Genomic DNA, 10809 nt, shown 5'->3' with positions numbered 1-10809 from the left:
CCCACAGCCCCTGACTGGAAATGTTGACAGTAATAAATGGCTGGCAAAGCAATTATACACATTAAGCTGAAAAGTATGAAGCCGAGGTCAAAACTATTTTCTTTCTATAATTACATGGAGAGTAAATTCGTTTTGCCAGGAATAAAAGCGACACAGAAGGTCACAGCGAGCAGAAGGGAGCCGGGCGGCCAGGCTGCCCCGCTCCGCAGCTCCATCACGACCTGCTCCGCAGCCATCGCCCCTCCCCGCGCCCCCGTTCAGCTGGTGCATATTGCCTGAACCCCTGCAGGCGTGGGGAGGAGACGGAGGAGCCCTGAGCCACCCCCACCCTGGTGTCATGGCATCTCCCCGGCTCAGAGAGGAGCAGCCCACGCTGCCACAGGGTGCTGGCACCGCACGGTCTGGCTGGGACCCTGCCAGGCTCCAGGAGCAGCTCCGGGGCCGGTGCCCGCATCCTGCGGTGCCCATCCCCACTGCCCTGAGCTCCCTGCTGGGGCAGCCCCAGCTCCGGCTGTGGGGTCGTGCTCATGCCCAGGGGGAAGAGGAGTGGTCCAGAAAGCCCAAACCTTGGCAGTCCTGCTTTGCAAGAGCTTTTTGCTCCATTTATGGTTTTCTTTTTGCTTTCAGGTCACTTCCTAGCTTCTTGAGTGAGCAGCTGAGCTGGCTGTCCCACTTGTTTGAACATGAGCCAGCCCTGAAACAAGGCTGTTCAGTCTGAAATAAGGTTTATTAAACTGTAATAGGGTTTGTTACTCTGCTAATGCACCATAAAAAAAAAGCTATGAAAATCAACTGCTAGGTATAATGACCTGCTCATTCGCCAACTGAAGTGTCTTGGCCATATTATAACTGACTTTATTCTCAGCAGAGGAGGAAAAAAGACCTTCATCCTGCAGAGCCAGGACGTTGTCCCCACCCTGCCTCGTGCTCCGCTCCCACCTCCAGGCCCCACGTGTGGCTGGTGCTGGGGGGTGACTCCGGATTGTCACCCACGGTTGCTGGGAGGGATGGGCTGGGGAGCAGAGGTGGCCGGTGCCCATCACCGGAGGAGCTCCTCTAATGTGTTATCTCCATTGCAGAAAACACTGGTGGTGATGGCATCAGAGGTGAACTTGAGCTTCCAGGACCTGAACAGATTCAATTTTTCCTGGATATTAACAGAGTCTCCTGGGGAAAAGCATGTAATTGGCTTTTCCAGTGCCTGGCAGCACTGGGTTGCCTTTCCTGAGATCCCAGTTGCAAGAGCCAGCACTTCCTGCAGCCCCTCCGCCTTGGGGGAGCCTTTCGAGCAGAGGCAGCACGCGGCAGCAGCATTTGCTGCTCCCTGGTACCCACCAACCCACCATCCATCTCCCATCACTGGTGCGAGCTATCTCACACGGTCCCTGGCCAGGGAACAGTTCACCCTGGCAGGGGTGTGGGGCTGGGTGGGAGCACCAAGCAGAGTGTCCTGGGTGGCACTGGGATGGGGGGCGAGCTGGGCACAAAAGCCAGGACCTCACTGGCAGCTCTCCTTGCTCTGGGCACCAGGAAGGGTTTCTCCCGAGACTTGCTCCTGGCCGGCTCTGAAGTGTCCTATTTTAGCTGAATAATCACCTGTCTTGCACTAGAAAAGGATTTCCACTCTTTAAAATTAGCTTTGGTGAGTTTTTGCTTTCTTCGAATCAAAGCTCTGAGAAAATTAATCACTGCCCAGCTCCTGCCGGTGCATTTAAGTGCTCAGCTCGAAACAGAGATCAGTAACAGGAATTAATCTTTCTGTAACAAGGTCTTCAAAATAGCGATCACTGTCCCGCAGCTGTTCCGAAAGAGTTGTTCCACCGCCCTGCAAACAGAGGGGATCCCGCTCCAGATTTCACAGGCAGCGAGAAATTGCAGGGATCACTCTGCAATTCCCCCCCGCTCTGACCCTTCCCCCTGCACGGGGAAGAGGTTTGGGGCAGCGGCTGCTCCCAGGCACGATGCAGGGCACCAGTGCTCCTCCGCAGGAGAAGGAAGAGGAGGAGGAGGAGAGCATGCCCCACCTTTCCAGGCACCCCATTTGTGCGATGCCCTCGCACAAGGCAGAGCAGCAGTCGGGGCACAGCTCCGAGCCAGAGGACGAGCGCTGTGCTTGCCAGGGACAGGGGTCCCCGTCCCCCCAGGACCCCTTGACGGGAGGAAGGGGAGCAGGCGCAGCGAGCGTGTGACACACTCCCCTCGCTAACACCAGGCACTGCCGGGAGAGAAACCAGCGCTGCCACTGCTCGTCACACAGCTGGATGGTGACCTCCAGTCATTCTCCCAGAGCATTGGAGTTAACATCTGGCAGTATCTAATGAAACTCTGGATTATTAATGACTTCCATGCAACATTTACAGTTAAAGGGCATTTCCCACAGCTGTTTATATTTCAGCAGAGGCGTGTGCAACCTTTCTCCGAGATCCCCAGAGCCTAACTACGGTAACTGCATTCGATAAGGAAAATTCAAATCAACTCCTTTCCATTTTTCCCCCCTTTCTTTTTTAGTTCACAGACCATGAAGGAAACAGATGGGAGCTGAAAAGAGATTGAAAATGACAAAGGAAGTCTAGAGACATTTATTTCCACTCAGAACAAATTAATTAGGATGTCTGGGGACACCTGATTAAAGTTTCTGACAGAGTAAGGAGCTAAAGCAGCATTCCCTCTCCGTGCAGGGAATGCTTTAGCACACACCGTCACCAGAGCCGAGCTGCCGGGGCGAGGGGAGCCAGCGCAGGCAGCACGAGGGCCCCGCTGCAGGACAGGCCCTGGGAAGCCACCAGCTGCTCTGCCTTCAAACTTCCCAAAGCAGCTAAAGAATTTTTTTCAGGTGCAAGCCTTTCAGCTAGGTTATTCTGGGGTTTCTTGCCTGTATTATTTAGAAAGCTAAAAAAAAGAAAAGCTTTCAAGGTTTTTAAAGTTGATGTTTTTTCTCTTTCTTTTTGCCATTGGGCTTTCTCTTCTTCTTCCTCCCATTTAGTTTGCATTACTGCCAAAGGGAAAGGGGAAGAGAAACAGCGAGCAATAAAAAGGTGTTAGAGAGCAAAACCTGAAGTCGAAAGCAGCAGCAGTTAAGAGAGAGGCTGTCCTGCAGGTTGGGAAGAGCTTTAACGACACCTTTTCATCTCAAAGGCGTTCCACCTCAGATGAGCCCCCTTCCTTTTGGCAGTCAGTTAAGGCCTTTATTAGGGAGCCCATCACTTCGGCTCGGCAGGAGCCCGACCAGCCAGCCGGCTCCCGCCGGGCACCGCTGCGCTCTCCGGGCTGAGCGGCCCCGGGGCCGGTGTCAGCCGCCGGGACCCCCTCCCTCCCCGGCTGCCCCCCCGGGGAATGCCCGGCCCCGGGAGCTGCCGCTGCACCGAGCGCCTCCAGGGAGGTGGTAGCCCAGACTGGTCTGACTGGGAGCAGAGGAGCATAAATACCGCCAGCGAGGGTCCCCTTAACGGGTGTCTCTCAGTCAGGCGCTAAATGGGTGCGAAACTCCAAGTTCTGCTCTGCTGCAGCAGCGATTGCCAAAGTTTTGGGGGAAGAGGCCAGGAGAGGTGAGATGCCCAGAGGATTGCAGCTGCCTCTGTATTTCATTCAGCTTTATTTCACGTCCTTTTAGGTGTTTCCAGGCAATTTCTGCTTAATGTGCTTCTGGCTGAGACAGAGATGGGAGGGCGTCTCGGTACCTGAGCGCTCTCCATTAAAGAAGCAGGTGGTGGTCAGCGTGCAGGGTTTGGCACCGTACTGTGCTGTGGCCACAGCAGGGGTGGCACCTAAATGGGGCTGCACGCCTGCCGCGGGGGTTTGGCATGAGCATCCTGCAAAGAGGAGTCCCTTGTGGGTGCTGGATGGCACATCACCATCCCTAATTAATTAACCCACTGCCTGTCTCCAAATTGCCCTTCAGCGAAGAACAGCTCAAGCACCTAAAGATTTGTGTTTGCATCACACCGCAAACTAATGCGGAACAAGGGATTTCCATCTCTGCCTGCAGGCTGGGACCTAAGACCAAAGCTACAAAAAATGCTGCTTTTCAGGATTTCCCATGCCCCTTCCTCATGCTCCTGCAGCCAAAGCAGAGAGCTGGTTCGTACCCTGGCTGCAGAGAGCTGGCAGTCCCTGACCTGTGACGTGCTGCGAGGCCTGGCCATCGCTCACGCAGTGTTATAATGCTGTTGCAAAGGTGTGCAAACTCCTCACGCTTATCCTGGGAAATGACAGCATAACAAACCCTTTCCATTTGCTATCGCCTGATCTCACTGGAAACATCACAGCACACAGCAGCAAAATGCTGTGTTTAAATCTGTAATGACTCCTGGCACCATTCCTAATTTAAATCAAGGGGTATGTACTTATGGGGGAGAGAGTGTTTTTTATGACCCTATCTTCATATCATCTGTCAAAAAGACAATTTGGCCCCTGCAATATTCATCTATTTATCTAGACATGTGCACTTGTTACTTCAATGCTATCACCTTCCAGTCGGCAAGATTTATTTTTTTTCCTGTTAGCCTCAGAAATTGCTTCTATTCCCCTGGTTGCTGTGGGTGGGTAACTAGTGGATACACATTTGTGGCCTGATGTAAAGTGCTTGAAAAGCCCATTGAAACCCACTGTGTGAGGCAAAGATGGCACGGAACGGGGTGCTGAATCCTTGGCATCCCTGCGCGAGTCCAGCACCGTGCCCGAGTCCTGGCACAGGAGCTCTTCCAGCCAGGACATAATTAGCTGACATGAAACAGCAAAGTCCTTTCTAAATTAAATACATTAAAAATCTGCAATTACCAAGCTATTTTCAGCAGAGAATGCTGTCATTTCCTACTCGTTCCCATTCAGTGGTCCCTCATTTTGCCACCCCTGCTCAGAGCAGGGTCAGCAGCGCTGAGCCCAAAATACCTCCGTTATTCTGCACTCTGAGGGGACCTTTACAAACACCTCCATCACCTGCACCTCCCTTTTCCTCTCTGGCTTCTTATTCCCATTGTCCACGACACGCAAGTGACTGTGGACGTAGCTCAGCTCATGACAACAAAAAGCGAGGGAAAAGGTATCAGTGAATGTGTGGGGGATTTTTTTTTCTCCAACAATAATTTCTGTTTAAAATTTGATAAACTCTGTGAAATCAAGTTTCCTTATTTAACTTGCTCCAAGAGAATGCAATAAAGCCGCTCAGGAGGAAATCTTCCAGAGGCTGCAGGCACGGGAGGGTGGGTAGGACCATCTCCACCCTCCCCGGGTGAGGAGGGGGCACAGGCAGCGGGTGCTGGGCGGCTGGGTCTGAGCCCGGGTACAGCAGCAGCACAGCCCCACAGCGTCCCATGATTGCAGGGTCAAGACCAAAGTTTCTTTGGCCCTATTTTTAATCCTAGCAGGAAAGTCTTCCTCCTCATTGGGAGCTGACCATCAAGCAAAAAAAAAAAAACAACCAAAAAACCAAATAAAAAAACCCAAACCAAAAAACCAAGCAGCTTCTATGGCATATCAAGTAGTCAGAAAACCAAGATCCATTTCTATCAGTGGGAGCTTTCTCTTTTGTCTAGCTGTATTTGGAAATTTGCTGTCTGAAAGAGCACAAGCACTTAGAAAAGCAAAAGGAATACTTCGCTTACAAACCATTTCATGCCCAGGGTGGCTCAACAGCCGCGCCGGGGCTACGGAGATGAGCAAACAGCGATCTAACCCACACGTGGGGAGGAGGTGCAAACCTTCCACCACTTCCCTCCGAGACCAGGACATAAATCAGCCTGTCAGTACAGACAGTGCTAAGCAGAGGACAAGCTTTTTAAAAATACCCATTTATTCATGTCCAAATGCAGCTCGCCGGTCCCCAGGCCCCTTGGGCCACACCAGCCACCCGTGCTGCAGTTTGACGGGGACAGCGCTCCCCGTCTCCCTCCCTCCTCCTGCCCAGCAACTTCACAGCCACACTGAAGGAAAGAAGAATAATAGAAAAGGCAAAAGAAAGGAGGACTTTTGCTCAGAGCCCTCTCCCCAGCCAGCCGAGCCGCTCATGGTGCTTGGGCAGAGCCGGGCTGTGGGGAGGTTGGGACATGCCCCGGGAGCGGGGATCAGCCCTGCCTTTGTCGCTGCCTTTGACGGACCCAGGCCTGGGGCCAGGCAGCGGATTACCTTCCCCAGCTCAGAGCAGCCCCGCTCATCAAGGCAGTAATCGGCGTCTGTTTAGACAGGCTTGTTTGTTCTGGGGGGGCAGAGCCGAGGCGGGGGTCACCGGGAGCCAGCAGCAGCTGCCCCGCCGCGCTGCAGAACCGGCACGTTAAACATAACCGGGGGCTCCAGCCCAGCCACTGGCGGCAGAACGGCCGCCCCAGCGCGGGTCAGCGTCAGCACCGGACCTGGCTAACGGCTGCGTGGGCAAACGTCGGCACTGCTGCACTCCCGGCAACGCTGAGCAGGTTTGGCTGTTAGAAATTACCTGCTGCTTGCAGCCCTTGCAGGTAGATACTGGGGAAAAGAGGACAAAGCCAGGAGGAGGATGCACTAAGCCAGAAGCCACAGGAATGGCAAAAAGTTGGGGGAATTCAGCAACCTGATTGCACTTTCATTGCCATGACCATGTTTCCCATTCCTCATGGAAAGCTGTTCCGACAGATAAATAGCCTGAAGCTACTGGGTTATTTCTTTCCCTCTTATTCTGTGAAAATGCCCTTTGGGCATCGCATTGTCTAAGTGGAAATTTGCCTGTTTTTCCTGGTATTGAATCCAGTAACAGCTTTGGCACAGCTTCCCTCTGCCTGTACACGTTTGCCTAGGAAGAACACAATAGACTACCAAATCCCTTAACTTCTCTAGCCTCTGCTGTTAGATAGCGATGTAGATATGGAAAGCATAAGGGAATCACAGAAATGGCATAATGATGTCTTCAAAAGGATATAATTTGGAAACAGCTTTTCTATTTCCACTTTATTGGTTATTTTTAGTTGAGCAGCTGTTCTTCTTGTGTTGATATAAGACCTGTTTCTTTCATTCCTAAAGAAAGAAATTCTTTATTCTCGTGGCTATAGAATTCAACTTTAGAGGTCACTTATTGTTTCCAAGTTCAATGTGCTCTGGAAGGAATCTATATTCTTCTCATATGGTTCCTGGGCATGAAAGCAATCTCTAAATACTCGGAGGATAAAATGAGGTCAAACTTGCAATTCCACGCGGCTGCTGCCGAGTGAAACCAGCGCTCCGACCTGCCACTTTGTTTCTGTCAAAGCAGTTTAGAAAACAGCGGTGGGAAATTATTTTGCGATAAATAGAAACCTAGAAGCACAGGCGGCTCTGCAGCCTTGGGTTTTCTTTCAAGCTATTCCCCTAAGAAGAGATTGGGAATTTCAATTGGCTGGACTAAATTTATAGCTGAAGGAAGAGCTGTTTCACATACAAATTATTACAATTGCATCATTTACAAAACCCTCTCATGCAGCAAAGATTGCACATCCTCCACCAGTGCAGGGCTCGAGCTGCAAGATTTCCCTTTGAGACAGATACTTAGTGGTAGGAAACAGCATCCAGCGCTTCACAGCTCCTATGGAATGGGAGATTTCCCCTCCATGTCTCTGCGAGAATCAGAGCAGGAGCTGGAGAAGTTCTGCAGATATCGACGCAGAAGCAGCGGGGATGAGCCACGTCCCAGCAAGCTCAGAGGAACCGCTCCAGGGCTGGTCAGGGCACGGCTCGGGGTCCCGTCACGGCCGGATTTCCCCATTTCCCACGGGAGGGTGGGGGTGTCCCTGCAGGTGCACGGCCGGGACCCTCGCTGAGCGCGCTGCAGAGCCACCCCTTCGCCAGAGAGCCAGCTGGGTGGGAGCTGCGCACCGTGCTCGAATAAAGCACTAATTGCCATATCAAGGCATTTAGCTTTCTTCTATGTGCAGTTCATCTTGGAAGCCTCCATTGTGTCTGAGGCTAAGTAGAAGTGTTAATTACACCGTGCTCATTTCCAAGGTGGATATTACAATGCCTTTCCTGCTGCAGCTGGAGCTGGGGGAATTTACAAAAGCATTAATACCCCATTCTGGAGAAAATAAAGCATTTTAAATGTACCCCAAATTGCACTTAAAAATTTCACACAGTTCAGCATTTGCAGAAGTTGCAATTAGCTAAGCTGGTGCTGTATCTCCCAAAATAACCAGTTCCTTTCTTTTCTGATGCTTGTTATAACACTGCAGAGGTTGTTAGACAGTTTCTCACCATCAGATTGTAGTTGGATTCAATTTGTATAATAGAGAATTTAAAAACTGTTTCTTTTTAACCCTCTTCTTACAAAAAACTTCCTTCCCTCCAGCCACTTGGACTTGAACTAGCCAGAAATACTGTGAAAGCATCTTTTGTCACAGCCTCAGTCGAGGGAGGATTCCACCCACTTCCCTTCCTGCACAGCCCGGCCTCTGCCCCCGCTGCAATTAGCTTGTGCCAGAACCAGAACCCCGAATTGCCCGAGAAGAGCTGGGCTTTAGCCCTGCAGACTGCCCACTCCTCACGCATTCACCCCTGGCCCATCAAAACAGGCAGAGGAAGAGCAGCCCCCAGCCTTTGGCCTCAACATTTGCTCTACGCAAACGCCTGTAAAGGTGGTGTTTAACACTCCAGAGATGCTACACTTGAATTCTCCCTGGTGACTGAGCCACTGATCAGCTGCTACCAGAAACGTGTGCCAGGAAAGCAACACGACTGCCACGCAGCGACTCCAGCTTGCCGCTTTGTGTGCTTAAAACCCAGAAACAGCCCAGCGGAAAGGCAGGAGGGCGTCCAACAACCGCTGTTACAGGGAGCAAGAATAGACTGCATGTGATACGCTTAGATGACTCTGACAAACTTTTGCTATATAAAATCCCGGAAGCATTCGACATCTATGGAAGTACTTGCAAACATATTCCTGCTTAAGTTGTCCCCTTTCGGTGCACAGAAGCTCAAACCACTTTACAAAGTTAAACTAATAAGCAAACTAAAATTTATGTATACATATATACACGCAGTCTAGCTTATATCCTGTATTTTCTATTTCATGTGTCAGCAACTCTGCATAGAAAAATATTGTGTGTATAAAGAATCATTGCTCTGACTGTAAAAACGCAGGTTTCTCTGGGTGAAAAACATTATCTGTTTAACTGTGCATAGCAACACCACAAATCCATATAGAGCATGAGGCAACTTTATTACATTGCCATTTCCTGGGGAGTTTGGGCAGCATCCAGTCGGCTAGCCTTCAGCAGGGCTGGCACTCTGCATTGAACGGTGGCATTTGGGCAGGGATTGACTATGACTTCACTGCTTCCAGAGTATATACCCCCACTCTTGCAAAAAGGGTTATAAAACCTTCAGCAGCCTAAATACCTGGGTCCTTTCCTCATCTGGAGAAAGGCATCCCTGTTTCTGTGCCCTCAGAGTCCTGCTGTGCCATCGCTCCTATACCGACGCAGTCCAACAGTGGGGTCTGCTGAAATCCCGCATTTTGCTCGTAGGAGATGCCAATCCCTTTTTGTGTCTGGCAGCCCAGAGTTCTGACCAACAGTAAAAAATAAGCTGTTTTAAAAAGTCCAAGCAACTCAGTACATGTAGCTCATTGAAGTAAAAAAATTGCATACTGCAACTTCAAGATCTTCATAATTAATACACGTAAGTGATTGATTGACCTCAAAACTTTGTGGCAGGAAATCTATTCACTTGCCAATCAGTCCAGAAGAGCTGCCATTTAAAAAGGACTAAGACAGATGGCACCAATGAATTGTTCTGCAGTGAAATGAAGCTAGGAACGCAACTTCAATTTTTCACTTTAATCTACACCAGAATGTCACTGTGTTCATTTACAGTACCCATGTACATTGCCATGCACCATATGTAAAACGACTGTCTGCAGGCTGAGGGGAGGTGTAAGAATTTGGTAACAAATTACATCAGATGTAAACAGAATGAGAAATGCTTTACCTTGGAATGAGGTTTGCCAAGGGCAGGTCTAGAGCATCTGGTGGAAAGGAGCCCACAAGCGGGAGGAAGCCCTGCGCTGCCTCGACCAGCCTCCTCGAGCTCTGCTCCCAGCCGGAGCAAGTGGCTCCGAGCCTCCACTCGCTCTTCTGAGGAGCTGTGTGAAGCTGGACAACTCTGCAGAACTTTGTAAAGTCATGGGCAAACATGATTTGTGAATTCTTATTATGCCGCATTTAGCCAGCAGCTGGTTGAGTTCGAGCTCCCCAGTATGACATTCATGGGGGGGTGTCTGAGCGCAACATGCTGACAGCAAGGACTGATGAGGTGTGACCAAAAGCCACATGGGCTCGAGGACAAGCAGCAAGGCTGAGAACCACTGCTATCACCCCCCATTTCCACCTTCACTGGAACGCTTTGCATTTGTAACCTTTGCTTCCATCTGCACCGTTTTTAGGAGCCAGCCAAACAGAACACGCAAATTCAAGGGCATTGCAATCAAGAGCCGTGGTCTGTACGAGCAGGCACCCCGCCACATCCCTCACGTGCACGTGGCAATGCTGTGGAGATGTTAAGAACCTGCTAGGGGATGGGCAGAGCTGAGCACTGGCTGTCAGGGCTTTCTGCTGCCACGTCACTGCCGAGATCCCTCTTGCTCTGGGTGCTGCTGGAGGTACCGGCACTCGGCTCGCCTCTGCCCTGAATCAGGGCAGACCTCGCTGGGCAGGGATTTCACGTCACTTAGTCTTAGATTCTGCAATAGAAAATCATTTCTCACTGCTTCGGGTCATTAAAGCTTCTGTCAAACAGTGATGAACCACTCAAAAGTTTTGCTGTTACAGACTGCAGCCTCACCCGACAGCCGGGCTGACATACGTGAGCTGCGAGAGG

The sequence above is a fragment of the Calonectris borealis genome, chromosome 26 (assembly GCF_964195595.1).
Source record: "Calonectris borealis chromosome 26, bCalBor7.hap1.2, whole genome shotgun sequence".
In the NCBI taxonomy this organism is placed as follows: domain Eukaryota; kingdom Metazoa; phylum Chordata; class Aves; order Procellariiformes; family Procellariidae; genus Calonectris; species Calonectris borealis.
The sequence above is the reverse complement of the archived record's forward strand: the minus strand, read 5'-3'. Positions refer to the sequence as shown.